Source organism: Crotalus tigris, unplaced genomic scaffold (genome assembly GCF_016545835.1).
Source record: "Crotalus tigris isolate CLP2741 ecotype Arizona unplaced genomic scaffold, ASM1654583v1 scf7180000018759.1681925, whole genome shotgun sequence".
Taxonomy (NCBI): domain Eukaryota; kingdom Metazoa; phylum Chordata; class Lepidosauria; order Squamata; family Viperidae; genus Crotalus; species Crotalus tigris.
In genome coordinates, this window is record NW_024097185.1 from 1,051,709 (window position 1) to 1,058,494 (window position 6,786).

General features: G+C 42.4%; 1 pseudogene; it reads left to right on the forward strand.

Moving 5' to 3' along the window:
* Positions 1-1,011: 1,011 nt before the first annotated feature.
* On the forward strand, positions 1,012-2,758 carry LOC120313680 (annotated as a pseudogene).
* Positions 2,759-6,786: the final 4,028 nt, after the last annotated feature.

Genomic DNA, 6,786 nt, shown 5'->3' on the forward strand with positions numbered 1-6,786 from the left:
GAGAAAGAGGAAAGAGAGAGAAAAGATTTGACCACCCACCCAGTCTGCTCTAAAGGCACAGTGAAAACACAGCCAGCACTCCCCCTGAAAAGCTCTCATTTTCACTCATTTCAAGCTAGCAGTTGTGCTTTTACGTAGCTTGACTATCCCTGTGATATATAGATTAAAATGTAATTATTAAAAGTCTCTGAATATTCAAACCCTGCTCAGCCCTCACATCCACAAAATTATTAGCTTTATTCTGGGGGAGAGAAATGAAAGTTTATATACATGCATTTCACATTTTAAGAGGTCTGCAGTATTGCAAAGTTTAAGAGCCACTGGCGACTAAATCAATTAAAGTTATGAGCAGTTTATCAGTGGGCGTTCCATTTTAATCTGTTGGGCTAAGAAAATTGAAACTCTTGTTCTTAGTGCTGCTTTTCTTCTGTGTTCTGTTGTTCAAAGAGGGTTGGGCTCTGGACCCCCCTTTTTTTGGGGGGGGGAAATGGGAACATTTCTGGAATTTGAAGATGCTCTCACAATACAGCAGCTGGAAAGGGGTTTGTCTTTACAAAACAGCGGCATGGAGGGGAAAACCATCTTGAATGGTGAGATGGGTAGCTAATAAATTTAATCAAAAATAAATATAGTTTTTAGAATTGTAGGTTACTCAGTGTCACTTGGCTGAGATGGGCAGCTACAGAAATTGATTGATTGAATAAATGAATTAATGAACTTGTTGCACAGATTTATCAAAATGCTGCCTCTGTTTTGTTGCAGGAAGCCCCTAGAACAGGGATAGGCAACCTTGGCTCTTTTATGACTCATGGACTTCAACCCCCAGAATTCCTGAGCCAGCTGTGTCATAAAAGAGCCAAGGTTGCCTACCCCTGTTCTAGGGGCTTCCTGCAATGTCAACGTAACTGTTGAAACTAGATTTATCAACATCCACATGTGTTTTTCTAGTGTTCCAATGGAGTCGAAAATTTAATTTGCAGGTAGTGCCTTTCATTTCAAAGACCTCTCAACATGGCCGAGAAGAGGAAGTGTCGCCAATATTCTACGGAATACCTAAAATTGGGATTCATTCCATCTCCTTCCAACCTACAGCTTCCGTTTTGTCTTCTTTGTGAGAAAACATTTTCAAATGAAGCGATGAAGCCTTCCCGACTGAAAGAACATTTGGTAAGAATTCATTCGGATAAAGCCGACAAACCGGCATCGTTTTTCCAATCTTTAAAGGCCAAGTTTGAGGGTCGCAACACAGTTGGGAAGTTATTTGGAAAATCGTCACTCAACGCCGACAAGGGGCTCATTTGTTCCTATGAAGTATCTTTGTTGATAGCAAAATGTGGCAAACCTCACACTATCGGAGAAACGCTAATTTTACCAGCAGTGAAACAGGTTATTGCCACCATGTTGGGGCCCAGCACAAGCACTATCACACAATCGATTCCTTTGAGCAATGACACCGTATCAAAAAGAATTGATGAAATGGCTGCTGATGTGGAAGAAAGGCTTATTGACACCTTGAAAAATACAGAATTCGTGATGCAGATTGACGAGTCAACGATTCGTGAAAATGAAGCCTTGTTATTGGCTTATGTCCGTTTGATCAACAGAAATGAAGAGATTGGGGAAGAACTGTTATTTGTTCGAAATTTAGCCACCGATACAAAAGGTTCTTCGATTTTTAAAAAGGTTGAAGAGTTTTTTAATGAGAAAAACATCCCTTTGACAAACATCGTGGCATGTGCAACCGATGGAGCTGCATCCATGGTTGGACAATATCGCGGATTTCAAGCTCATCTAAAATCGATTGTACCTGGAGTTATGACTGTCCATTGTGTCGTTCATAGACAGCACCTTGTCTCAAAAAAATTGAGTGGCCATTTGCATGAGTCTCTACATTACATCATTAATGCTGTGAATAAAATTAAGTCGAATGCCTGGAACAACCGACTTTTTCACAAGCTTTGTGAAGAAAATGACATGGAGTTTGAACATCTCCTTTTGCACACCGAAGTAAGGTGGCTTTCAAAAGGAAAGTGTTTGCGGAGATTCCACGAACTTTTTGACACAGTTGTCGAATTTCTTGAATCCGTTGACCCAAGTCTAAGCAGTTATCTTAAACTTCGACGTCTGGATGTAGCTTAGCTCACTGATGTTTTTGAAAAGCTGAATGAAGTGAACGTAAAGCTGCAAGGAGATAAAATCAATTTTCTTAAGGCCAAGGGAGTAATCTGCTTATTTATTTCCAAATTGGACCTCCTTGCAAGCAATATGAGTCGCCAGGAGCTGTATCAGTTCCCAAGCCTTGGTAATGAATGTGAACTCCAAGAAGAAGATTTGGACGTTTTTTTGCTGCCACTTGAAGCAACTAAAAGAAGATATGGAAACCAGATTCTATGATCTGATAAATCTGGAAGTGCCCACTTGGGTGCTAAATCCTTTCACAGCAGATTTTGCACAACTTCATCCCAAACTCCAAGAGCCACTGACAGATCTGAAATATGACTGTGAAGCCCAGTCACATTTTCAGAGTTACGGCTACGAAACTCTTTGGCTGAAAATGAGAAACACTTACCCAATATTGTGGGAGGAAGTTAAGTTGCTTCTTTTAGCCTTTCCTTACTTAGTGGAGAGGGGCTTCAGCGCTTTCCAACACATCCTTTCTAAATCAAGGAACATGTTGAAGATCTCTGAGCGCGGTGATTTAAGAATGCGATTAACAAAAATGGTTCCAGACATCAAGAAATTAGCATCAGCTCACTAAGCACAAGGCAGCCATTGATGTTCTTCTTTTTTTGCTTTTTGTGTACATACATTTTTTTCATTAATAATTGACTGAGCTTTTATCGTTGCATTTGCTTCGTTTTTTAATTTTTGTTGTGCTCTGTAAAACATTTTGTGTGTCTCTTTGTATTGTACTTTTTTAGTGTGCACTCCAGTTCAATATTAAATTTTCTTTGTGTCTTTTTAATCCTTTTTACAGTGTGTGTGACTATATATACTTTCCTCAAATATTAATTTAGTTTCAGAGTTTTCGTCTTGAAATTCTTAGTTCCTGCATTGCGGTTTGTTATTATGCCCTTTTCATTTTCTTTTTGCGTCTTAAATTTCACTTGTAATTCAATCATTAAATGTTGCTGTTTTCCTTTTTGGGCACTTCACTTTCTTGCAATTGAATTTTGTTTTCAGTGGTCATTACATTTAAGTGTCTTGAATAAATAAGATAATAATGAAATACATGTATCACGAAGTTTGGGAATGAAGTGATGGATGGCACCAAAATTTTTCACATAGTTGAGATATGGGGAAAAGACTGGAAATAAATTATTTGCATCAATATGTCCTGATGACAATTTTAAAGAAAACAAAAAAAGTGTTTGCATAAATTGAAGAATTATTTCCTATGTTGTGATTAAGAGGTTATGTTGGGAGAGGGGGCGATGACAACTTACTCATTGGCTCAAGGGGGCGATTCATTCAAAAAGGTTAAGAACCACTGACATAGAGCTATACAATTCAGAACACTCCCCGCTTGGAAATTTATATTTCCACTACTAACTAACTGAAATAGCAAAAACATAGCATTAAGGCATGCAATACTCATTGTTAACTAACTTGTGATTAAAAAGGTAAAATCATGGTGTGAAACATGCATAACTGTAAAGTAAATATAAAACATGCACAATTACACAAAAATAAGCAAGTCTTACATCACACAATGCATAAACACAATACATAATTTAAGGTTTGATCGTTTGGTTCAGTTTTCGTCAGCAACGGAACCAAATCGGTGATCAGCCTGGTACAAAAGTTTTTGAGTCACGACCTGACCTCAGCTTATCAAACTAGTTCATCAACTGTGTGGGTCTGGTGCGCAAGTCCCATGGGCCAATAGTTCTGGTATGCGTTCGTGTCTCTCAGCAAGACAAGGTCTTCCTCCTGTAAAGGAAACTGTAACCAAATCTGGAACAGAAAAAACTAGGACCCAAAATTTCTCAGGCCCAAAGGGAACTGGATTCACAGGATACTCAGTAACTGAAGAACCTGGAAAAACAGGAACAGCTGGAACTGAAGGATTAGAATCAGGAACCTCTGGAAACTCAGGAACAGCTGGTGCTGGAAATTCAGAATCAGGAACATTAGCAGGAGCTGGCAAATCAGGAACATCAGCCAGAGACAGATTGAGGATCAATCTTCTAGTTCATTCTTTGTCAGCAGTAGGACCAGATCAGTGATTGACCTGTTGTAAAGCTTTTCACGAGAGTCTTTGAGTCACGATCTGACGCCTGTGGCTTCACGACCTGGATCTCGACCTGATGAACTAGTCCATCAGAACTGGGTAGGGCTCTGTGCACAAGTCCCATGGGCCAAGAGTTTCTATGGGTGTCCTTGTCTTTCAACAAGACAAAGTCTCCTTCTTGTAGGTTGGGCTCTTTGGTCTTCCACTTACGGCGATTCTGAAGGGTAGACAAGTATTCTTGCTTCCAGCGTTTCCAGAAGGTGTTGGCCATTAGTTGAACTTGCCTCCATTGCTGTTTATACCTGTCTTTGGGAACGAATTTCCCTGATGGTGCTGGCCAATTGCCTGTCTTCTGAATTAGTAATGTGGCTGGAGTGAGGATGGTCGGATTTTCAGGATCCGCAGAGACTGGAACCAATGATCAAGCATTGACGATGGCTGCTACTTCTGCCAGAAGGGTTGTGAGGACCTCATGCGTCAGTGTGAGTGTCTTAGTCATCATAGAGTCCAGGATTTTGTGGACTACGCTGATCATGCGCTCCCATGCTCCACCCATGTGAGATGCATGGGGAGGATTGAACGTCCACACACAATCTTGGGCCTTTAAATACTTGTCATGTCAGAATCGGGACGAATGCCTTCAGCAATCTGTAGTTCCTTGCAGGCCCCGACAAAGTTAGTGCCATGGTCGGACCTAAACACCTTAACTGGGCCTCTGTAGGCTTGGAACCTTCTCAGAGCATTGATGAAACAAGAAGTGTCCATAGATTCTATGACTTCAAAGTGGACCGCTCTAATGCTGAGACACATGAAAAGTATGGCCCAATGTTTGCTGCTGGCATGACCACCTCTGGTTCGACGAGCAAATACTGACCAAGGTCCGAATACATCTAGACCTACGTTGGTAAATGGCGGTCCTGGGGTGAGGCGCTCGGGTGGTAGATCAGCCATCAACTGGTGTTGTGATGCACCTCATTGTTTTCAGCAATGTAGACATTTGTACAGGACAGAGGTGATGCATCCTTTGGCTCCCACGATCCAGAAGCCAGCCGCTCTTATGGCACCTTCCATGAAGTGTCTGCCTTGATAATAGACAGTTTTGTGACAGTGTTGAACCAACAAGCGTGTGACATGTTGACGGGCTGGAAGGATGATAGGGTGCTTGAAGTCTGAGGCTAACTCAGCCTTGTCTAAACGTCCTCCTACTCGGAGCAGGTTGTAACTATCCAGAAATGGGTTCAATTTTAGTAGTGAACTAGATTTAGGGATAGCCCTTTTAGCTTCCAAACATTCAAATTCCAATGGGTATGAGTCTCGTTGCACACTTCGAAGAATCCCTCTCTTGGCTTGGAGACAGCTGTCTGGGAAGCTCATCTCCTGGTGCAGGAAACGGACGATCGCTGCCGCGCCTGCTACGAGGGGTCTCCATCTGGAGAATCGTTTGAAGTGAGCAGGGTCTAGATGATAGCCAGATGATTTTTCTGTCTCCTTAATGTCTGTGGACAGGCAGACAATCTGGTCATTCATTCTTTCACCCTGTCTGAATGGTTTGTTGGCTACCTGAGGTCTCACGTCATCATCCTGATCTGGGTCTAGCAGCTCATAGTGTTCTGGTATTACTGACGCCTGGCCGTCTGGATACGTTAAAAACTCGGGACCCCTTATCCAGACTGAGTCTTCCAACTGTGATGCAGGAATCGACCGTGTAGCCTGGTCTGCTGGATTCTGATCTGTTGGTACATATCGCCGCTGATCAGGATCAGGATTTTCTAATCCTTTCCACTCTATTACTTACATAGACGTAAAAGCGTCTGCTTCGGTTGTGAATGAAGCCTAACACCACCTTGCTGTCTGTGTAGAAGGTGGTGGATTGTAACTCAAGGTCCATCACTTTTGTTATCAGGTCTGCTATTTCTATGGCGAGAATGGCACCATAGAGTTCTAACCTAGGTATGGTGTGACTTTGAAGTGGTGCTAGTTTTGCCTTTCCCATGACGAATCCAATGTTGCACCTCTCCCCACTGTAGATTTTGATGTATCCTACAGCTGCAGTCGCCTTCGTTGAAGCATCTGAGAACACATGCAGCTCCTTCTTCGTTGCGACGGCAAGTGGAAGGGGAACATACATGCGCTATATGTGGACGTTTTGGAGGAAACTCAGGGATCCGCACCACGTCTCCCACTCTTGCTTGTGTTCTAGCGGAAGCAGCTTGTCCCAGTCTGTGGTGTGTTGGGAGAGTGAGCGCAGAAAAAGCTTTCCTTGGACTGTTATTGGTGCAGCGAAACCCAGAGGGTCGAACAGGCTGTTTACTGTGGACAAGACTCTTCTTCTTGTGAAAGCTTTGTCTTTTGCCAGGGTTCTAAAGATGAAGACATCCTTCTTCAAGTCCCAGGACAGACCGAGACTGCGTTGGAAGTGAGGATCATCTGTGCCAAAGTAAAGGTCTTTTAGACCCTTAGCATGGTCCTCAAGATCAAAGCTGCCAAGACTTCTTTGCTATTGGATGCAATCTTGTGCAGCCTGAAGTTGGCTAACATCTGCCGTGTCCTTT